Raw genomic sequence first — 24,955 nt, forward strand, 5'->3', positions numbered from 1 at the left:
CAATGCATTGTAATTAATGAAGATCTACAGCTTTGTGCTTTGTCTTGGAAAGCATACACTGTTTTCATAGGCATCAATACAACTACGATATTCTTCATTTATTTCTCAAGAATAACTCTTTTTAACCAAGGGGAGCCCATTGTTGAGGCAGCAACATGAAAATCACAGCAAGATTTGAACTTGGACAGATAGAGAGCAATTGACTCTATTCACATATGCCTAACCTTGTCTCGACACCCCACAAATGTGGTCTATAATGACATATGGGACATTGTTTAGACCAACTCAGTAATGATAGTCTAATCATGCTTTTTAAAAAAAATGTCAAGTCCTAGGAATGACTTTAAGGTACAAGTGAGAAGTTAACAATGGCATAAATTAAAATCTGGACCTGAATCTTGATTCAGCCCTGGTGATTATATCATTTTTTGACTGTGCCTTTTTCAATTGGAGAATATAACAAACTATTTTGGGGGGAGAGATAGATAACTAAAAGGACCTCCATATTAATGATACAATGTTTTGTAAGCACTAAATATGATGAGCCAACCACAGAAGGGAGGTGAAGTTAAGATTTCTGCCTCTTATTAGAAGTATCATATAAATGTAGAATTGATGATAAAGAAAAGAATTTCCATCTTTTGCTCTATCTGGTCCCATTTGCTAAGATCCTTCTGCAAAGGGCACTAGCTCTAAAAGAAAAGGCAATGGATTGGACTTGGCATGTGGCCCAGCAGAAACCTGACAGTTACCTCCCCACAGCCTTCATGAACATTTGAGGGCTTTATGCTGCTATTATTTTGAAATAATCAGTGTACACACAAGAGTGAACATACAAATCGTGCCACTTGATCCTTCCTCTCTGCTCTGCAGGGACCAACAGGGTCCCCTATGGAGATATGGATGGCAGAAAAATCCTTCTGTAACTCCTCCCAAATTCCCTGTTGGAGTTGGGCGTGCAGCCTAGTAGGTGTTGGGAAGCACCGACTGATTACCAGTGCCTTTCTTTGAAGCCCCAGGTTCATGTGTGACTCTCTCTACCTCTCTGAAGTGACCCCTGGTTGATGTTTGAAGCCTCTGAGAATTCCCAGGTATGCAAATGATGGATCAGAGTGGGGCAATAAGTTGGGCAACTGCTTTAGTGCTGAGGAGCTGATGGTCCTTTGTGACTTAGGGCCTTAGATGATTGCACCCTCTCCTCCACATCCATAGAGAGTTATAAGCTATGAGTTGATAAGAGCCCCATTTCCTCTATGGGTCTTGAGAAATTGGGCTGATTTTGATATTTTGAAAAGGAGTGTTAGAATTTTGTTGTAAGTGCCACTTAGGGTTTTTCAAAAAAGCACTTGCCCATTTATAGAGGAAAACACTCCCTACATAATATGAAGAACAAAATCTCTCAAATCTGGAAAAAGCTAATTGACTTTAGATTGTCTTATCAAAATATGAACTGATATCATAGGACTCCAGCAGATTTATCCACTACAGATCTTTAACTTTAATTTATTGGTTACTTCACAGAATTGCCAACTGCATTACAGTCCTGTGTGTAGTGGGAAAAGCACTATCATATAACTCTTGAGCAGATGTGTTACAAGAGTCTTTTCATTTCCTTTCTTAAACCCAAAGAATAATGACACTGCAATATCATGTGGTGAAAAGAGCAATAATTTGATAAACATTGTCTTTCCATTAGATTAGAGCAATTAATCTGATTCTAATTTGGCTGAAACATTATCATACTGGAGTCCCCAGAGTCCTGTGAATAATCTCTAAACACATTGGCACACTCAGTAGACAAACATTATCTCCACTCGCACTGTTCTTCCATATGGTCTCCTCCCATGGTGATGGAGGGCACCCTGCTGTTTCAATCAAATAAATGTCAATTATCTGAGATAGATTTTTAGTTCTCGAGCCCGGGCTTGCAGTGCAGCCAGAGTGACTGGGTAGAATGGTCTGCAACTGTTTCTTGCACAAGCTGCTTGCGTTTTATAAGGAATTCACACCTTGCCACATCATCCAGCATTCCAGGAACTCTATAAATAAAATGGATGGTTTCAGAGGCTGTGTGTGTGTGTGTGTGTGTGCATGTATGAGAGAGAGAGAGAGAGAGAGAGAGACAGAGACAGAGAGAAGGATTCTTGACCTTCATTTAGCTTCAGTTTTCCTTATTTTGGGAGGTACAGAACTTATTAAACTCATTTATTAAACTCGTGTTCATGCCTACTCTGCCCCTTCCCTGTTTATAGCAGCTCTCTCTGTCCCTGAATGGAAATCTGAACATCGAGATCTCAGAAACAAAGATCCATATTTGACTGCTGGTTCCTTTTGCAGACCTCTTCCTAGACATGTATGGTGGGTCTTGGTGGTGAGAGCTGCAGGATTTTCCTACCAACCTTCCAGGGGTGGCTGATGAGATCAGATGTAGCTCCAAAAGGCAATGGAGGAATGGAGGGTGGGAGCATACCTTTTCTGGGTTTGGGGGAGGGCCCTGTGAGGGCACTCCTGGAGCCAAAGAGGACAATCTACATCTTTTAGAAAGAGGGCTCTGGATATGAGGCTGACATCATCAAATCAAACAAAAGTAGACAGGGTGAAATAGTATGACATGCTGAGAAAACTGTCAGTTCTACATTTCTTTGCAGAGCTCTCTATCTTTAGGGTGTCAATTATCAGGTGTTGGTTTTGTTATCAGACAAGCCCTTGTCTCAAAAGCTTGTAAATTTGCCCAGAGACCTGAGGGCCTCTGATGACTGTATGTCTAGACTAAAAGCACTAGGTCACTCTCCTTGCTGCTTCTACTGTGACAAGCTGGCACAAAGAGAAAGGCAGTCCACGGGGATCTGGACTAATACACTGTGGCAATTCAGCAAACGTTGTCAGAAAGGATTTCAGTTTTTACATTGGCTGTGATCCCGAATCAAGGAGGAAAGCCACCAAATGCTCAGACTGAAAAAATACAGTAGCATCAAACCCCTCCTGCCTCTAAAATGGTTTAATTGGAGACTGTCAGTCATGACATCAAATGTCAAGCCCCAGGTCACCCACGGCATTTAGAAGGCAGAGAGTTCCTTACTCCAGAGGTGGGCCCTGTGCACCTGCTCTGCAAAGTGGGAGGCATGGAGGATGGATATTTTAGCAACAGCTGGAGTATTTGCTGAAGAGAGCAAGCATTATGCCAGGCTGACATGTGGAGGAGGTTAATAAAGAGAAGGCTGATATGAATTAGAGGTGGTAAGGTGCAGTGGTTAAATATGCAGGCTCTGGAGGGAGGTGGCTTGGGTTCAAACTCAAGCTCATATATATATATAAAATCATAGGAAAGTTACTTTGCCTGTAGAATTCTCAGTTCCCTTATCTACAGAATGGAGATTGATGATAGCACTTAGCTCATGTGTTTGTTATAGGGACTAAATAAGGTAATGGATGTAAAGCACATAACATAGTGCTGGAACATAGTATGTACTTGATAAACATTTGCTGCTATTTACTTAGAGTGAGGGGTTCAGAAGACTTGCCTTTGAATTGTGTGGCGTTATACATACTAGTTTTTAAAATTTTTTAATTTAAATTCAATTTAGTTAACATATAGCATATTATAAGTTTCAGGGGTAGAATTTAGTGTCAAGTGCCCTCCTTAATGCCCATCACCCAATTACCCCATCCTCCCACCCATCTCCCCTCCAGCAACCCTCAGTTTGTTCCCTATAGTTAAGAGTCTCTTATGGTTTGCCTTCCCCTCTGTTTTCATCTTATTTTATTTTTCCTTCCCTTCCCCTATGTTCATCTGTTTTGTTTTTTAAATTCCACATATGAGTGAAATCATATGGTATTTGTCTTTCTCTGACTGACTTATTTCGCTTAGCCTAATATCCTCTAGTTCCATCCACGTTGTTGCAAATGGCAAGATTTCATTCTTTTTGATGGCTAATATTCCATTGTGTGTGTATATATATCTATATCTATATCTATCTATCTATCTATCTATATGTATATATCACATTTTCTTTATCCATTTATCTGTCGATGGACATCTGGGCTCTTTCCATAGTTTGGCTATTGTTGGCTATTGTACTACATACTAGTTTTGTGTCTTTGAATATATTGGTCACTAAATCAGTCTAAGCCTTAATGTCCTAAGTATCTTTTAAAAAAAAAATTTTTTTTAAGATTCTATTTATTTATTTGACAGAGAGAGACAAAGCGAGAGAGGGAACACAAGCAGGGGGAGTGGGAAAGGGAGAAGCAGGCTTCCCAAGGAGCAGGGAGCCCGATGCGGGGCTCGATCCGAGGACCCCAGGATAATGACCTGAGCTGAAGGCAGACGCTTAACTACTGAGCCACCCAGGCGCCCCTTGTCCTAAGTATCTTAATGTTACAGGGATTATTTTGAGACTCAAGTGATAGAGATGCAGTGTTGTAATGAGGACATACCAAAGTGTCTATAATGTCCATGGCAGCAGTAGCTATAGGCCTCTATATGCAAACCAGGCAAAGAACCTTCTTCAGTGCTTTAATACAAAACTGCTGAATTAAATAGATTGAACATACATTATATGAGGAAAGGGCCCTGAGTTTGCTATGGTTGCCGTAACTTATTTCTTCACCGTTCTGGAGTCTAGAAATCCAAGATAAAGATGTCAGCAGGGTTGTTTCTTCTGTGGACCTCTCTCATTTTTTAAAAATCTATGAATCAAATTGGTAGAGATGCTGAAGATGAATTTATAGAGGTCAGATTTCTGTCTTATAATTCAAATTTCAGTTTTCCTTAGGGGGCAAAACATTGCAGTAACCTTACTAAAAAATCTTGTACATATTTAAAAAAATAACATCCTTAGAGTCTGATGGCTCTAGAATGGAGTAGAATCATCAATTATCTATTTATTTATTTTTAAGAGATTTATCGTGATTGCTTGATGATTGCTTCAAAAGGCAATGAGATGCAGGAAGAGATAATTACAGATATGTATGTGACAAAATTAATTCTTTTCCTCCAGTTTTATTGAGATAAGATTGACATGCAACATTGTATTAGTTTTAGGTATATAACATAGTGATTTGGTATATAATGATCACCACAATAAGTTTAGTCAACCTCCATCACTTCGCAAGTTACAATTTTTTTCTTATAATGAGGACTTTTAAGATTATTCTCTTAGCAGTTTACAAATATACAATACGATTTATTAACGGTGGTCATCATGCTATACATTATATCTCCAGAACTTATTTTATCTTATAAGTGGAAGTTTGTACCTTTGACTACCTTCACCCCTTTTACCCACTCCCTCTTGTTAGCTTGAGTTGTCTCCACATGGTCTTACCTCTATGTATCTCGTATGAGGACATCAGTCATATTGGATTAGAGCCAGCCCCAGTGACCTCCTTTTAACTGAATTACCTCTTTAAGGGCTCTATCTCAAAATGCAGTTGCATTCTGAGGTAGTGGGGGTTAGAATTTATGCATATGTACTTAGGGGGCACAGTGCAGCCCATAACAGAGTCCTACGTTAGGATTATATTTTCATCCTGATACTCTCAGTTCTACCAGATTTGAATGAAAGGAAGTTGAAAGAATATGTAGTAGAAAGAATACTGAACTAGATATCATGGCTGCTGTGGTGTAGTCAGCATTCACACAAATTAGCTGAGTGACCTTGAGAAAATCCTTTACTATTTTAGAGCTTCAGCTTCCACTTCTCTAATGTTCATACTGACATTAACATAATGATTTAAATAATATCTATCCATCTGTCCCTCTCTCCATCCCATCATCCATTCATCTCATCATACTTCCATCCATCTATCTTCTTATTCAGTCAACAAACACTTCTTGAGTACTTGCTTTGCCAGAACCAAGCCAATTTCTGGGAATACAGTGATGGATGAAATGCATTCTCTTCTCTCAAATTTGTTAGTCTAACAGGGAAGACAGACAAATAAAAAGTACATAGACTTTCTCTATTCCCTCTTCTACATGACAGTCCTTCAAATATTTGAGGAAGGCTGACATTTCCCGCTTTTTCTCTCCTGGTTTCTTGTTTCTAGATTAAATATACTCTAATTTCTTTATTCCTCATATAACACAGTCTCCAGACATTTTATTCTTGTAAATTAGTGTTCTGTGGTATTTTCTAGTTGTTTTTTTAAAAACAATTCAGAAATAAATAAGATAGATACTTTAATACCAGCTGATTAAGAAGCAGACAACAATCAGACTTTACCCATGCTGGGGCTTCACACTGATTTAATCTGGATCAAGATGTCATGTTACAAATTACATTGGTGTCTCAGATTACATTTCTCTCCCATTTTCTCCATTTGGGTCACTCAGCCACATTTACTGAACTCTTATTGTGGATCACTGTATAGAGCAAGATTAGCATATACCATTTGGTCAAACCCAGAGAGCATAATATTGACACAGGGCCACAATACTAAGACAGCAACAACAATAAAACCTATTAATCTTGCACCAGGCACTTTGTGAACTTTATTCCTTTAATCATTATAACAACTCTGAAGTATTCACCATTTGACAATTGGGGCTACTGGGTCTTGGAGGTTAAATGACTTGCTCAAGATCACACAGTTGGTAGGAGGACCCAGAAGGTATCCCCAGATCTCATTTATTCTAAAGACTTGGCTCATAACCCCTATACTTAAGCCCCTCTCTCAGAGCCCTCTATTCAATTAAAGGACAGTGGACTGCTTGGTGGATTTTCTGTTGGGCTGCTCAGATATTAGAGTTCCCATGTAAGGGAGATGTTAATGGCAGATTTAGGCCAGGCCTTGTGGATTACACCTTGATGGAGACATTGTAGTCCTGGTCTGGGCCTCAGCTTTTCCTTTTTGAGATCTCACTTTTATTATTTTGCCAAGGTGATCAGGCTTTGCAGGATAGATCTCTCTAACAAAATACAAAAGAGAATGATTTATAAGCCACAGTGCCCACTTACCATGGGAAATAGTACTGGTTTTTAAAATCAGGAGCATTTCTTCAGCAGGCACTTCCTTTCTGTGGGGGTCAGGCACTCAGAAGGACAAATAATAATTCAGAAGTTTGCCTGGTGAGCATAGAATTTACAGCAAAGAGATTAGGTTTTGCCCAAGGGAAGTCTCCTCAGGCTAATATAACTTGGAGTTAATCCTTCTTTACCCTACGGTTATTTCTGCCTAAATTACTGGAATCCATCTTCTAGAATCACAACATAATTTTCTTTGGTCACTGTTAGGCTCAGACACACTGACAGTCTCCCAATTCTCTTTAGGCAGTATTTTTCTTTTGGAAATATCTATTATCAAAAACATTCCTTGTGACATTCTTCATGTTATAACATTCTAAATTACTGTTTGTCTTTATTAGTTTACACTGTAGGTTGTCTGTTCCTTAATGAGGTTTGTGTTGGACCTTGTATTGAGTGTAGGGGTTGAGTCATCCATTTCACAGCAGGCAGGAGGTTTGGGGCACTGACCTCAACTAGAATGATGAACCCTAATTAGTCTAAGAAAATCACAGTAAAGCCTTACTCCCAAGCCAGTGTCTGTTTTAGGATGCCAGACTTAAGTAGGCATGTCATTTCCTCAGCTAGAGGGATTGGTCCAAGAATTTGTGCATATTCCAATTTGGGCAAATGGGACATGAAGGGAGATTTGAGGGAGGGACACTTCTGGAAAAAACTTACCCATGTTTCAGAGGGAACCATAGAAAGAGTAAGGGTGTAAGGTCAGAATGCTTGTAATTACTTTTCTGCCAATCTAAGGGTGAAGTCCCCATGGAGAAGAGAAGAACCTAGAGCAATGCAGGGGAATGGGGCTAGAGTCATTGTATTAAGTCAAGGCCTAAGCCTAGCCTACCTCTAGACTTTCATTTATGTGAGCAAGAAAGTTCCTTCTTTGGGGGAGCTGGTTTGATTTAGGATTTTATATACATGCAGCTGGAAGCATACTAATTGAACAATGACTTTCTGAAATCCATTTCATATTCACAAACCACATGGAAAAGTTCTGCAGATGGCCAAACCAATTTTTTTATATATGATTTTTTGATACTTGCAGCTCAGGAAGTGAGATGTTTTAAACAACCATTAGCTTATGGGGTCCAATTTACCTTTTTTTGGGCAATTACTATAGTTATTAATCCAGCCATAGGTCTCAGAAATATCAGCATAGGCATTTCCCTGAGCTCAAGGCAAGAACTCTTTTGCAAGTATGCCCATATATTAGTCAAATGAATCATTCCTCAAAACGATCATAGTGATCTCCGGAATTCTGTCCTAGACCCTTCCCTGGGATTAAGAGCTTCTTTGTTTACCACTGATCCCATAGACATTGTCAGACGATGTTACCACCTCTGGATTCCCAGGGATTCAAATTTAGTTGCCTGTTATTTAGGATCCAGATCATGTGTTTTTTAAAGTTCTAGCTCCTAATGAAATTAAGAGGTTATGCCAGAATGTGAATCAATGTACTGTATCCTTCACAGAAACAATAAAAATATCTGCTGAATTAAACAATATGATTTGTGACCTAACTAACTTACCTTCTGGAGTGAACTCCTTATCTTGTTATGGATCAATAACAAACTATAGTTTGACATCTTGTCTGTAGACACCCCCCTTTGAATAACACTAAATATGATTCTAAACAAATCACTCATTCATTCATTCATTTAATAAACATTTACCAAACTAATATGTGGAAGAAACTCAAGAATAATCTTGGGAGTTATCTAAGAAAACTTCTGCCTTACTCTTCATATTTAACCAGACGTCATGCCTTCCTCTACATTCCTGCTGCCATTGACTTGATTCAGGTTTCCATTACTTTCTAAAATGTTGCCATCACCCTGCTGTCAGTCTTGCCCTTTCCAGGCCACAGCATGTTGTTAAAATATATATTTCTGTGCTCAACGTGCTCCTTTAGCTTCTGTGTCAATGAAACCTGCTGTGTTGGATTCTTTGCTGAATACACCGAAAATTGATGTTAGTGCCTTGTACTGCAAATGTTCTTGGTTAATGAGCCATCTACCATGCTTTCTTGAGATAAATATGTCTACAATTTGTGTAGTTTCCTCTGTGGCCTCTATTTATGCCATCTGTGTTTTGGAAAACATTTTTTGACTCACCATGGTTGACAAATGATGTGCAAATGATAATGCTAGACCTGTGGCAAAGAGACGAAGGAAGAATGTCTTGTTGGATGTTATAATGCAAGTTCTGTGACAGTTTAGTCATCTTCAGGAAGTGATTCAGGAAAGAGAGACTATAAATGAGTGAGGGGCATGTTCTTTGAAATTAGGAAGGTCATCATAGCTATCAACCTGGAAGAACTAATTAACAATCATATGAATGAGAGTGGAGAGAAGTCATAGTTGGAAGAATATAATGATTCCAGATGATTTGATGAGAAAGGAAGTACAACAGTCCTTGAAGGATTTGATCTCATGTCTTGGGAAAAGATGCGTTAATGACCCCTAAGTGCTAATTATATTTTGGCTTGATATCCACCAGTGCATCCCTGTGCCTACAGGATTATTATTTTTTTAATTGCACATGTATAATATTAGTATTCTCTCTGTTTCATGGTTTTTGAAGATCTGAAATTTTATTTTATAATGCTATTATTTTATATAAACCTTACTAAAATGCATCATATTCTTTTTTGCTTTAATTCTGGCAATGCTGTTAAGCACACTTAGTTTTTGTGATAGTTTTTGGAGTCATCATTGTGAACATTATTTATATTGTATTATTCTGTAATGTGGTGATATCTTTGATATGAAATTAAGTTAGGTGGTACTGTTTTACACCTGTATAAACCTCTCATGTGAGGATAGCCTAGAATATTTTAGATAAACAAGAGTAATGAAGAGAGACTGGTCCGACCAGGTACTTTAATGCATTATAAAGCTATAATAATCAACAATGTTGAGGGGGGTGGGGGGATGGGTTAGCCTGGTGATGGGTATTAAAGAGGGCACTATTGAATGGAGCACTGGGTATTATACGAAAACAATGAATCATGGAACACTATATCAAAAACTAATGATGTAATGCATGGTGATTTGGTGATTAACATAACAAAATAAAATAAAAAAATATGGTATTGAAACAGAATAAGTAGTTTAGAAATTTATTTCTACATATAATTACTTAGCCCATAATAAATGCAGAATTTCAAACGAGTTGAGAAAGAATAGATTATTAAAAATGACATTGGGACAATTATCTAATCATTAAGACCAAAGAATTAATGTTTAGCTTCTACTTCACATGATTAATCCCAGATGGATTAAAAAAGTCCTAGAAAATGTAATAGAAATTAATATTTATATAATCTTGGGATGGGGAAAGGTTTTGAAGCAAGATATTTAAACCTTAAAGATTGATGATTTATCTACATAAAAATTTTAGAACTTCTGAATTTTAGACACACTCCAAACACATAAATTAAAAGAAGAATGGATGGTTACTATAAACAAACAAACAAACACAGAAAATAACAAATGTTGGTAAGTATGTGAAGAAATTAGAACCTTTGTGGGTTGACTATTGGTGGAAGTGTAAAATGTTGCAGCTGCTATGAAAAACAGTATGGCAGTTACCCCCCCCAATTAAAAATAGAATTACCATATGATCCTGCAATTTTACTTCTGGCATATATCCAAAAGAATTGAAAGCAAGGACTTATAGAGATATATCTATACATAGCAGCATTATTCACAATATCCAAGGGGTGGAAGCAACCCAAGTATCCATCGACAGATGAACAGATAAAGTGTGGTGTATACTTTGGAATATTATTAATCCTTAAAATGGAAGGAAATTCTGACACATGCTACAACATGGATGAACACTGAGGACACTATGTATGTAGGTGAAATAAGCCAGTTACAAAAGCACAATACTGTGTATATTATGAGATAGCCAGAGTAGTCAGATTCAGAGGGATCGAAAATAGAATGGTTGCCAGGGGCTGGGTGGGAATGAGGGGAATGGGGAGTTACTGTTTAAGGGGCACAGTTTCAGTTTTGTAAGATGAAAGAATTCTGGAGATCATGGTGCTGATCGTTGCACAACAGTATGACTGTACTTAATGTCACCAAATTGTACCCTTAAAAATGGTTAATATGGTAAATTTTATGTTATGCGTATGTTACCAAAATTAATAATAATAATAAGGAATGGTGATGCTTGCCTGAATTTTATTTCTACTCTTCTTTCATTAGCTCAGTGACTTTAAGCAAATCTGTCAAACTGTTGGTGTCAAACTTTTTTCATCATATGGTTATTTTGAGGACTCAATGAGATAATTCCCATAAAGTGGTTTTTAAGTGCATGGAACATAGTAACTGCTCAGAAACTGGCTGCTGCCTACTATTTTGTTAAAAGCCAAATGATAAACATATATTATAGATTTATAGACTTGATATGTAAAGAATTTTTAACATATCAATGAGAAAATAAAACCCCCAAGTTTATGGACAAAGGACATATTAGGCATTTCTGATTTCAAGGAATAAAGACATTTCCAGGCTATCTTAAGTGATTAAGGACTTTTTGAAGAATAAATAAAAGAGAGAGAGGGTCACAGAAATCCAAGAACAGGAAAATAGCACAAGATTAGAAGTAGATCTAAGGTAGTTCTAGGGATTCTGAAAGTAGATTCTCCATTTATCTTCTCTTGTTTAATCTATGTCTCATTTCTTCTCATCTAATAAATCATTGCTTCACTCTTTTATCCATTTTATCAACATCACAGCTTTCGCTCACTCTTGGTTTGTGCTTCCTAATATCTTTGATTTCTTTATGACTCCAGTTTGCTTTTAGCTGCTTATGGATCTTAGAACATTTTAAAGCTTCATTTCCAAATCAAATTATTAGAAATAGAATCTGATTGGAACTTTGTTTATGTTAAGAATCTTATTGGACCTTTCTTTGTGTCTGGCAAATCTTTTCATACCAGGTCATCCTGAAGCTCACTGCTCAGCTGACTTTTGGTTGCATTTATATCACATGATCAGCCATAGTCCAATCAACTGTGGTCTGAGTGACAGATTTCTGCGTGAAATGAAACAGGATCACGCAGGGCTGCCTCTACTGAAGGGGCCATTTGTATTTTTTGAATTTGTTTTTTATCAATCACTTTTGTAATGACCAGATTGTTGATTTTTTCTAGTTGAAGATTGATTCCTCCTTTAGTATTTATGTCTGCTTTAAATAGTTTCTCCCTGTTTCCATCACCTTGTTCACAAGCTGCTAATCTGTTATCCAACTTCCCATCTATAAATCAGAACAGGACAGAAGTGCAGTGGGAACATAAGATAACCAAACTAACAAACTTGATTTATAGAAGAGAATAAGTCAATGAACTCTGCTTTGTATTATTATTATTATTTTTTAATAAGCCCATGATATTGGTGCAGAGGCTTTTGGGTTACTTCAGGTTTGTTCTGGGTTCTGGGAAAATGAGGTGGCTAAAGTCTTTTAGATTTAGTGTAAGTTTCTTATACATTTGAGCGGATGGACACCTTTATTTACAGTGTACCATATTCCTTTTTGTGTTACTTTCTTCCCCATAGTGCCTTTGCTAGGAATTGTTTCATTTTCAGTAAAAAAATATGCCTTTTCTTGTTATCTTTTGGTTAAGGGAGGGGTACTCTTTTCAGGGAAAACAATTAAAAGTAATATAAAACTCAACAGTGTCAAAGTAAGATGATCTTTTTATGCAAACACTACTTTAAAGTTTTTAACCATCTGTTCTTAATTGTTCTTGCAGGAGATTTTTCTCATATTCTAAGAGACACACTGAATTCTTAGGTATGTATCTAAGAGAGCTCAAGAAAATAGGGATCAACATCATGTGTGTTAAAAGAAATAGACAAAAGAAAAATTTTATTTGTATTTGCTCATGAAAGGTGGAACTGAAATGAAAAATACATAAATTTTATATTTCAGTGGTGGAAACAAAGGTAAACATCGTGATTCTGTTTGGGGACCCACATATATGCATATCACAAGTAAGACAAACTGCTTCCATAGCAATAAACTATTTCTATTTTTTCTTGTTTGTTATAAATTAGTCCTTGTTTTTTAGGACCTTCAGAGATTTTAAAGGAAGATAATACAAAAATAAATAAAGCACATCCTCTATTCAACCTGTACCTGGGGAAGTCTATATATATATATATATATTTTTTTTTTTTTTAAAGATTTTATTTATTTATTTGACAGAGAGAGAGGGAACGCAAGCAGGGGGAGTGGGAGAGGGAGAAGCAGGCTTCCCGCGGAGCAGGGAGCCCGATGCGGGGCTCGATCCCAGGACCCTGAGACCAGGGCCCGAGCCGAAGGCAGTTGCTTAAGCGACTGAGCCACCCAGGTGCCCCAATATATTTTTAATGTAAAAAATTGGTGGTAGCTTAGTAATGAAGCTTGCAAAGTAAGACTCCTGGGAAATGCTCAGAATGAATCTTGAACCTTGGAGTGCTGGTACCAAGTGGGTAAGATGTTGGGACAACAAAGTCAACAACATTTCTGGATCACACATCAAGTGCAGAATACTGAAAAGGATGTAATACTGGTGCTCGTTTTGGGTCATGTGACTTATATATAGTCTGATAGATGTACAGATTGACAGATACCAATGATATCAAATTTTGTTAAGATTGTTGGTTTGGCTGCCCAGAAACAGCATAAATGAACATCTATCCAAGTGGGAATTTGTTCTGTTGCTTTTTCTCTCTTTCCAACTCAGCAAAATCACATGAAAACCAGAGTTGGAAAGGACCTTGGAAATCAAACACCCACATTTTAGAAATTAAGAAATGGGGGGCTCACAGAGGTTAAATTAGTTGCTCTCGGTAATCCAGCTAGAGAATGGTTGAATCAGGATGGGAAACCAGACTTGTAGTGCAATATTCATTTTAACATATTACAAAGAACTTTCATCCTGTTGTGCTTGCAAAAATAGTAATTCATTTCACACTTCATTACTAAAATAACTCGAAGTTTGTTACTATTTCTTGAGACTTAAAATTGTTGTTTGTTTGTATTGGGCAGCCTTGATGGTTCTTCTCATACATAGACAGAGAATTTATGACTGAGTCTTTTCCTTGTATGTTTTAAAAGTTGATCAGAGGTTATTAATGGACATATTGTGGGACCAGTATCTTGCTTTGTGTCAGAGTGAGAGGATGAAAAGTGGTTGTGTAATTGCCATGTGTTGGTAATGACTCTGGATTGGAAGCTAAAACATCTGGATTATGGTCCCACCTCTGCATTAATTAACTGTGTTCTGAGTCTTAATTTCCTCATCTGAGCAAAGAAGGCATCAGTTAAATAATCTCTAAGGTCCCCATAAACTGAAATATCATAATATTCTAAATCATGAAAAAGTTAGAGAATTTTTAGTCTATACTTATACAGGGCTATTATGGGCTAAAGATTTGAAAAACTCTAAGTCTACTTTAACAATTCATTAAACAATTGCCCAACTCTTAATTTCATACTGGATTTGGGATTTTCTTACTAACGAAATTGTTGACTTGAACTGTCAAGCAGTAAGAAGTGAGTACATCTATCATTATATATGCATTACAACCACACTGAGCTCCTTATCGCACTAATGAAAGTGCTAGAACTCCCATTATTGGCCTTTGCACATGTTGTTTTCCCTGCCTACCATCCCTTCTACCTTATCTTGGCTCTGGCCTAGCAAACTCCTACTCATCCTTTAAGATCCAACTCAAATGTCACCTCCTCAAGAAGGCTCCCATAACTATCTCGCTGGTCAGTCAAACCAGTTCTTATTGTTTACCTACTATGTACAAAGAATTCTGTCAGTAGCTAAGGATGATCACAGCCCTAGCTCTCATACTTTAGTAAGGAAGATTGACATCAAGTAAATAATTATAAATAAATAATAATTACGATGCAAAATGATGTAAGAGAAAAGCAGTAAGTGCTCTTGGAGTGTCTATTGGAGAAAACTAAACTCAGGCAGAATTAGCGGCTCTCTTCTCTGGGTTCAGACAGCATTTTATTGCATGTCTCTACTGTGACACTAGTTACATTGCATTCTTACCAGTATTATGCTAATGTATCTCTCTCCTCTACACCTGTATTGTCCAATATGGTAGCCACTAGCCCCATGTGACCTTTTAAATTTAAAATAATTAAAATAAAATACAATAAAAATTCATTTCCTCAGTCATAGTAGCCACATTTGCTAGTGGCTGCCATATTCAACAGTGCATCATCACAGAAAGTTCTGTTGAACAGTGCTGCTCTAGACTGAATTCCTCAACGTCAAATATTGTGTTTCATTCATCTTCATATCCCTAGGACCGGGAACAGGTCATTTACTTATTCAAAAAATATTTGTATATGTGCTTATTATGTGCTAGGTACAATTCCAGGTGCTGAGGGTAAACAGTGAAAAAATGGTTTCTGCTTTCGTGGAGTTTATATTTTAGTGGGGTTGAGGGGAATTGGACAATAAACAAATCAAGTAAATATATAATCTGTCAGATAGTGATGAGTACTATGGAGAAAAATAAAATGGGTACAGTTGCATATCAAGCAGCAGGACAAGGGTTGAGGGGTGAATGGTTTGCTTTTATACATAAAGTGGGCAAGAAAGGCCTCACTGAGGGAATGAGTCATGTGGAGGGAGCAGCAAACAGTGTCCCTGAGGCAGCAGTGTGACTTGTTCCTAGAGCTGAGTGACTACTGCAAAGTATCATAGAAATGATAATGGACAGCAGAGGAGGGAGCAGGGTTTTTGTTACTCCAAGTGAGATGGGAAAGATGGGAATTTTTGAGCAGAGGAGAGAAGGGGTCAGACTTATGTTTTTAGTGTGATTGGCCTGGCTGCTGTGTGGAAAATAGACTGAAGGGAGTAAAGCCAGAGACCAGTTAGAGGCTCTAAGGCAAGAGAAAATAGTAGCTTGAATGGGTGGTGATCATGAAGGTGGTGAGTAGTGTACACATTTTGAATGTACAGCAGGCAGGATATGCTGATGGATTGGATGGGAAATGTGAGGGAAAGAGAGGAGTCAAGGATGACTCCAAGCATTTTGGCCTGAACAAGTAGAAGAATGGATTTTGCATCAACTGAAGTGAAGAAGACTAGAAGTTGTGGATTGGGTAGGAAAATCAGGAATTTGGTTTTGGACATAGTAAGTTGAAACATCTGTTGGGCATGAGTTATATATAGGTGTCTGAGGTCCAGCTAGAGGTATAAATGCTTGTTGACCGAATAATTGAATGAGTGAATAAGACATTATTATCTTAAAATAGCAATTCAAATGTGAAACTGCAGGGCTTAGACCGGGGTGGGGGGACAATTTGCATACAGACAAGAGAAAATCAAAAAGGAGGCCTTAGAATGTGAGCAGGCTATGGATGTGTGACCCAATAAGTAAGATCAATTAATTCATTTCTATGATTATTATTTGAACAGAGATTTCAGGATTTTAAATCTAAAATTCCTTTGATTCAGATGATGGGGCAGGATGTGTTAGTTTCCTATGGTTGCTATAACAAATGACTACAAAGTTAGTGGCTACAATAACAACAATTTATTATTTACAGATCTGGAGGTCAGAAATTTAAAATGAGTCTCAAGCTAAAATCAAGGTGTGTGCAAGGCTGTGTTCCTTTTTAGAGACTCCAGGGGAGAATTTGTCTTTCTCACATTGTTAACTCTCTGACTCTGACTCTCTTGTCTCCCTCTTTTACTTATAAGGGCCCTTGTAATTACATTGAGCTCACCTGAGTAATCCAGAATAATCTCCCCATCTCAAGGTAGATGATTACTCATCTTAATTCTATCTGGAACCCTAATTCCCCCTTGCCATGTAACATGATATACTCACAAATTCTTGGGATTAGGATGTGGATACCTCGGAAGAGGTGATGTCTTGAGTTTGTTCTTTCTTTTACTGTCAAAAGATCAATATACAATAATAAAAGTGATTGAGAGGGTGTCTAGAGTATAAATAAACTCCAATTAGACATCCTCTCAAATGCCTTTATTATTGTATATTGATCTTTTGACACTAAAAGCCAAAAAAGACTGAGAAAAGCTAGGCAAAGAACAACTTGAACAAGAGTCCACATTTATATAAAGTTGTGCACATGTTCTATTTTCAACTAACTTAAGAATATTTATAGCATATGTAAAAACAAACTGAGACCTAAGAATATTGTACTGGAGGGTGTATACATGTGTGTGTATGTGTATTTGTGTTACTGTTCCATATAAACTTAATTATTGGCTATAAATCTTATGTAAAATCATATTAGATGAATACTAGAGTTTGTTTTATGCTACTCTCAGGATTTATTTTTTGACTTTTATGTATACCTTAGATTTACAAGGGCCTTATTTTCTTTATTTTATTTTATTTTATTTTTTATTTTTTTTTAAGATTTTATTTATTTATTTGAGAGAGAGAGAATGAGAGAGAGCAAGCACATGAGAGGGGGGAGGGTCAGAGGGAGAAGCAGACTCCCTGCCGAGCAGGGAGCCCGATGCAGGACTCGATCCAGGGACTCCAGGATCATGACCTGAGCCGAAGGCAGTCGCTTAACCAACTGAGCCACCCAGGCGCCCAACAAGGGCCTTATTTTCTGAACGTATTTCTGTAAAATGCAAATGCCCTTATGGGTCATAGGATAGAACGTTTGAAGTTGAGATTATCCTGGAATCCTAGAGTAACTATTACATTTAGTTGGTCTAAGAAGTGTCAAATCTTATTCTGAAATGTCTCCTAGTTATTCTCATTGCTGCCTTTTCAGCCCAGGGCAGGACATCTGTAACAGTTTCCCAATTGGCATTACTCAGGTGAATCTGAAGGCAAAGTGCAGTGGGTTAAGAGAGGGTTCTGGAATCACATTGTCAGAATCCAGTCTTATTTTGACTATTTACTAGATGGATGGCTGTAGACAATTACCTCACTTCTGTAAACCTCAGTTTTCTTTCCTGTACAATGGGGGTATTGTTGATTTCATAGAACTGTTATGGGGTTTATATTAAATTAGGAGTTAATGAACTTGACTAAGACAGCTAGTTGTGAACTTATTGATTCTCAGACCCAAATCTATCTCGTCTTGATTTTTGATAATGGAACTGGACCCTTTGTCAGCTGATGCAATGCTGGAGGGGTCCTGCAAGGCATAGTGGAGGATGAGGCTTTTCTTCCCAGTTTTGGACTCTTTTTTTTCCCTCCTAAGGCCCAGCTATCAATGGTATGTGGAAGACCCAGTAGAGTTAACTCTCCATTGAGTTTCTTTTGCACCCCAATGTGCAGTTTTCTACATACCATCTGAGACCTGCCCATACCCTAGCAGGCAGCTTCCATTAGAGCAGCTCTGGTCTATGGTATCCCAGAGCAAATGTTGCTGGCATCTCAGTGGACATCTGGCATCTTTTGTGTGAAAGAGCTCTGATCAATATGATCCCAGAAATCCCTGCCACCCAGTAGGCTCTAATTACACACTCTCCAAGGCCAGGTGTGGATCTCAGCTTTGATGGGGTGGGGGTAGGGGTGGTTGGGGTCCTTTCCCAAAGTTGCTTCTTCCTTAGGTAGCTACCTCAACTCTAAAGGTAATAGCTCTTCCCTATTTTTGCTGTTTGTGTATTCTTTAGAGTCTTCTTTTATCCTGGTTTGCTGTTAACTGCCTTTACTAATTAATAATTATTTATATTAAATAGTCTCTATTCAAATTACTGATATGGTTTCTGTCTCCAGAGTAGATCCTGAATAATATATTAACAGAGAAAAATAAGCATCCCAAGAATATGAGAGAAAGAAATAATTTGAAAATGATTAAAATGAACAAAGTATTAAAGGAAGTAATAAAAACCATAAAGAAATAGTAGGGCTCTATGAAAAAAGAATATTAGATGTAGATTGAAAAAAATAAAATGTTTAGAAATTACAAAATGTAGTCATTAATTAAGACTTAAGTGGGTGGATCAAATATCTGGTTAGGTTCTGATTAAGAGATAATGAAAGAAGAGAAGAAAAAAAAAAAAAGAAAAAAAAAAAGACTTTAAAGATAGCCCTGAGGAAATTGTCTAGGATGTAGTAAAGAGATAGGAAATGAAATATTAAAAAGAAAGTACAAAAGAATAGCTGCAATCAAATTATGTGATCCAACATACATCTAATAGCAATTCTCTTTCTTTTTCTTTCTATGTCATCTACATGTATATCTATATAGCTATAAATATATCATCTATAAATATAGAGATTTTATATATTTCCAGAAAGAAAATAGAAAGAATGGGAAAAGAGACAATATTTGAATAGAGACCAACTGAAAACTTTTCAGAATTCAATAAATACCAGTAAGGTTTATTCTAGGATTACAGAGATGTTTTAACTTTATAAAATCTAATGTAATTTACCACATTAATATATCAACAGAGAAAAAATATGCTCATCTCAGGTTAACAAATCTTAAAAAACTGAATAAATAAATGGATGTCTATGTAAAAGTTAATGTGAAGTTCACACTTAATGGTGAATGATTTAAAAGCATTCTCTTAAAGTCAGAAATAATTTAGGATGCCTGCTCTCAGCACTTGTATTTAGCATTGTACTGGAGGTCCTAGCGAGCTCAATATGACATGGAAAATAAATAAGAGATATGGGGAAAGGAAAAATAAGAAACCAAATTGCCAGTGTCACAGATGATGTGATTATATACATAAGAAATTTAAGAGATTCTACTTACAAATTAGTAGAAGTAATCAGAGAGTTCATCAAGGATATTGTCTACAAAACTGTTTATAAACACTGGTTTAGAAATGTAATTTTGAACATCCTATGTGGTGCCTGGGTGGTTCAGTCAGTTAAGCATCTGACTCTTGATTTCAGCTCAGGTCTTGATATTAGGGTTGAAGTTCAAGCCCTGCATTGGGCTCTAGGCTGGGCTTGGAGCCTACTTAAAAGTAAATAAATAAATAAATAAATAAATAATAAAATACTCCATTGTCTTAGCCACAAAACTATAAATATGTGAGATTAAATTTAACATAATATACATATGACTTGTAGAAAAATTTATAAAATATAATTGAGGAATATATATGAAGATCTAAATAAATAGAGAATAATACCATGTTTTTGGACAGGAACTCTCAATATTTTAAAATTTTGATTCTCCCCAAAATAATCTAGTAAAGCAAAGCTAGTTCAGCCTAAATCTTAAATCTTCTTAGAACTTGCAAAGCTGTTTCAAACATTTCTATGGATGAATTAAAGGTCCAAGAATAACTAAAAGAAAATATTAGAAGAAGATTAAAGAGAATGAAGTTACTCTATCATTTATTAAGAGTTGTTATAAAGATACAGTAATTAAAATGTGTTGTACTGGCAGAAGGATACAAAAATATATCAGTGTAAACAGAACAGGGAGCCTAGAAACAGCCATATGTGTATATGAAAAATTAACAGTGGAATTCAATGGTGAAAGATAAAATAATAGATGATGGTGAGACAATTGACTAATCATATAGGAAAAATCAATTTGTAAGACTACCTCCCACCATACACAAAAATAAATCCTAAATGTATTAAAAACAAATTGAAAAATGTAAAAAAGTAACAAAAATAACTATGATGTTGGAAGTTAGGAAAAGAACTCTTCCACAAGACTCGAGAAGCACAAAGCTTAAAAAGATTGATAACTTTAGCTATTTAAAATAAAAAAGTTCTGTACAGAAAAGGCCATAAAATAAAAAAGATAAGCCCCTTACTGGGTGAAAATATCTGTAATCCAAGCAACCAATAAAGGATTAATAAGCAAAATATATATTAAATAAAACCCTAAAAGCAATAAAAGGGAACTATTTCCATAGAAAGTGACAAAGGATATGGAGAGTTAATTAACAGAAGAAAATTTTAAGACCATTAAATATATAAAAAGTTGCAAATTCTCACTGATCATTAGAGGTGATGAAACTTGAAATGGGACAACATTTCATAAAAAGTAGATTGCTAAAACTTAAAAACTCTGATCATATGATATTTTGGCAATAATATGAGAACATAAGAACTTTCAAAAACTGCTGGTCTTATGATACATTGGTGCAGCTACTTTGTTTTTGTTTTATTTTGTTTTTACATTTCAATTTTTTTCTTTAAAATGAGTGAGTTGTGTAAGGGGGTTAAATGCTTTATAGAGAAGAAAAAACTGCTAGAACCAACTTATTCATCATCTTCTTCATCTTCATCTTCCTTGTCTTTCTCCTCTTCCTTCTTTTTCTTGCTTTTTTTCAGCCTTGACAACTCCCTTTTTTGCCACATCAGACTTTACTTTAGCTCGATATGCAACAATATCCTTTGCATATTTTTCCTTCAGCTTGGCAGCCTTCTTTTCATAAGGCTGCTTGCCATCTGCAGCAGTGTTATCCCACATATCTCCCAATTTCTTTGCAATGTCACCAATGGATAGGCCAGGATGTTCTCTGATTTTTGGGTGATACTCAGCACAAAACAAGAAAAAGGTCGACGAGGGCCTCTGGTGCACTGGGATGCTTGAACAACTTTTTTGTTTCCCCTCTAGGGGGGATGTAAGTTTTCTCTTTCTCTTTCTCTCCTTGTCCACCTTTGCCATGTCTTCAAATTTTCCTTTCTCTTTAGCAGACATGGTCTTCCACCTCTCTGAGCACTTAATAGAAAACTCTGAGAAGTTGACTGAAGCATCTGGATGCTTCTTCTTGTTCTCCTCTCGGCAAATTTGCACATGATGACATTTTGCCTCTTGGCTTCTTCAGATCTCCTCTGCCCATGTTTAATTATTTTCCTCAGTGAGGCACAGAGTCGCCCAGTGCCTGTCTGGGTCTCACTTAGGCTGGTGCTGTCTCTATAGAGCTCAGTGTACTGCAATGGCTGTGTCTGGGTCCATCTACTTTGGAGAGTACTTTAATAAGGTGGATGGACTTGAAAAAGTGTATACACATGACTAACATAACATAATAATAAAAAAGAAAGAAAATATGTATACACTACAAGATAGCAATTCTACTTTTAATTTACATATTGTGGTTGAACTCTGAAATGAAAAGGCATTCTCAAAACTGTCAGTGCAGCCTTGTTGTATTAGCAAAAATTGGAAGCAACATAATTGTTCAAGAATAAGGAAATGAATAAATTAAACAGAATTTAGTAAACTCTAACAGTTAAAAAAAATGGACTGGAAGGGTACATGTCAGCATCTGTGATTCTCCTAGTGAGATAAGGAATGGTATCTCTAACATCTTATTTGTGTCTTTATTTATTTGTATTTCCTACATTTTATTTTGTAAATATCTGAGGCAAATATTGCCATATATTGGCATGCCTGGGTGGCTCAGTTGGTTAAGCATCCCTTTGGCTCAGATCATGATCCTGGGGGTCCTGGGATCGAGCCCTGCATTGGGCTCCCTGCTTGGTGGGGAGCCTGCTTCTCCCTCTCCCTCTGCCACTCCCCCTGCTTATGCTTGAGTTCTCTCTCTGTCAAATAAAATTTAAAAAAAAATTAAAAATTCAAATATTGCCAAATATCAACATTTGTTAAATTGTGGGGGAAGGGTTTTGTGTTTTGTTATACCCTTGAACAGCACAAGTTTGAACTGTGTGGGTCCACCTTTATGCAGATTTTTTTTTCAATAAATATAGTATAGCACTGTGTGTATTTTCTCTTCCTTATGATTTTTTAAATAACATTTTCTTTTCTCTAGCTTACTTTATTGTAAGAATACAGTGTATAAAACATATAACATGCAAAATATGTGTTAATCAACTATTTATGTTATCAGTAAGGCTTCCGGTCAAGAGTAGGCTAAAGTAGTTAAGTTTTGGGGGAGTCAAAAGTTATACGTGGATTTTTGACTGTGCAGGGGTTGTTACTCTTTACCAAGTTTCAAGGATTAACTGTATTATAATCTGTACTTTTCTATATGTTTGAAATACTTCATAGTTAAAACTAACATATTTATTTAAATGAAGGCAATAGTAAAAATGTTAAGGTGTTTACCTATTCCTTGTTTTGACCCATTGCATATCTTCCTAGTCTTCCTCCCTATCTTTTTCCCTCCCTTCCTATATGATTCTCTATTTTGTTTCTTAAATTCCACATATGATTGAGATCATATGATAATTGTCTTTCTCTTATTGACTTATTTCACTTAGCATCATACCCTCTAGTTCCATCCTCATTATTGCAAATGGCAAGATTTCCTTTTTTTATTTTTGATGGCCGAGTAGTATTCCATTGTATATAAATACCACATCTTCTTTATCCATTCATCTGTCAACAGATATCTGTGCACCTTCCATAGTATGGCTACTGTGGACACTGCGGCTATAAACAGCTGCCCCTTCCGTTCACTACATTTGTATCTTTGGGGTAAATACCCTGTAGTGCAATTGCTGGGTAATAGGGTAGCTCTATTTTTAACTCCCCAAGAAACCTCCATGCTATTTTCCGAATGGCTGCATCAGCTTGCATTTCCACCAGCAGTGTAAGAGGGTTCCTTTTTCTCTGCATGCTCGCCAGCCAACATCTCTTGTTTTCTGACTTGTTCATTTTAGCCATTCTGACTGGTAAGAGGTGGTATCTCATTGTAGTTTCAATTTATATTTCCCTGATGATGAGTGATGTTGAGCACTTTTTCATGTTGGCCATTTGGATGTCTTCTTTGGAGAAATGTCTGTTCATGTCTTCTGCCGAGTTCTTGATTGGATTATTTGTTCTTTGGGTATTGAGTTTGATAACTTCTTTATAGATTTTGGATACTAGCCCTTTATCTGATATGTCATTTGCAAATATCTTCTCCCATTCTGTCAGTTGTCTTGGTTTGGTTGACTCTTTCCTTTGCTGTGCAAAAGCTTTTTATCTTGATGAAGTCCCAATAGTTCATTTTTGCCTTTATTTCCCTTGCCTTTGGAGATATGTCAAGCAAGAAGTTGCTGTGGCCGAGATCGAAGAGGTTACTTCCTGTTTTCTCCTCTAGGATTTTGATGGATTCCTGTCTCACATTGAGGTCTTTCATCCATTTTGAGTCTATTTTTGTGCATGGTGTAAGAAAATGGTCCAGTTTCATTCTTCTGCATGTGGCTGTCCAATTTTCCCAACACCATTTGTTGAAGAGAATGTCTTTTTTCCATTGGATATTCTTTCCTGCTTTGTCGAAGATTAGTTGACCATAGAATTGAGGGTCCATTTCTGGGTTCTCTGTTCTGTGCCATTGATCTATGTGTCTGTTTTTATGCCAGTACCATACTGTCTTGATGATTACAGCTTTGTAACAGAACTTCAAGTCTGGGATTGTGATGCTACCAGCTTTGGTTTTCTTTTTCAACCTTCCTTTGGCTATTTGGAGTCTTTTCTGGTTCCATACAAATTTTAGGATTGTTTGTTCCAGCTCTGTGAAAAAAGTTGATGGTATTTTGATAGGTATTGCAGTGAATATATAGATTGCTCTAGGTAGCATAGATATTTTAACAATATTTATTCTTCCAATCCATGAGCACAGAACGTTTTTCCATTTCTTCATGTCTTCCTCAATTTTTTTCATGCGTGTTCTATAGTTTTGTAAGTACAGATCCTTTGCCTCTTTGGTTAGTTTTATTCCTAGGTATCTTATGGTTTTGGGGGCAATTGTAAGTGGGATTGACTCTTTAATTTCTCTTTCTTTTGTCTCATTGTTAGTGTATAGAAATGCAACTGATTTCTGTGCATTGATTTTATATCCTGCCACTTTACTGAATTCCTGTATAAGTTCTAGCAATTTTGGGGTGGAGTCTTTGGGTTTTCCACATAGAGTATCATGTCATCTCTGAAGAGTGAGTTTGACTTAGTCTTTGCCAATTTGGACGCCTTTTATTTCTTTTTATTGTCTGATTGCTGAGGCTAGGACTTGTAGTACTATGATGAACAACAGTGGTGAGAGT

At 36.7% G+C, this 24,955-nt stretch overlaps 1 pseudogene; it reads right to left on the reverse strand.

The window, feature by feature from the left end:
- Window positions 1-21,226: 21,226 nt before the first annotated feature.
- Window positions 21,227-21,810, reverse strand: LOC123837039 (high mobility group protein B1-like; annotated as a pseudogene).
- Between the last annotated feature and the right edge of the window lie 3,145 nt (window positions 21,811-24,955).

This window comes from Mirounga angustirostris, unplaced genomic scaffold (assembly GCF_029215605.1).
Source record: "Mirounga angustirostris isolate CCGP_5_RB_7025 unplaced genomic scaffold, mMirAng1.0.hap1 SCAF_8, whole genome shotgun sequence".
In the NCBI taxonomy this organism is placed as follows: domain Eukaryota; kingdom Metazoa; phylum Chordata; class Mammalia; order Carnivora; family Phocidae; genus Mirounga; species Mirounga angustirostris.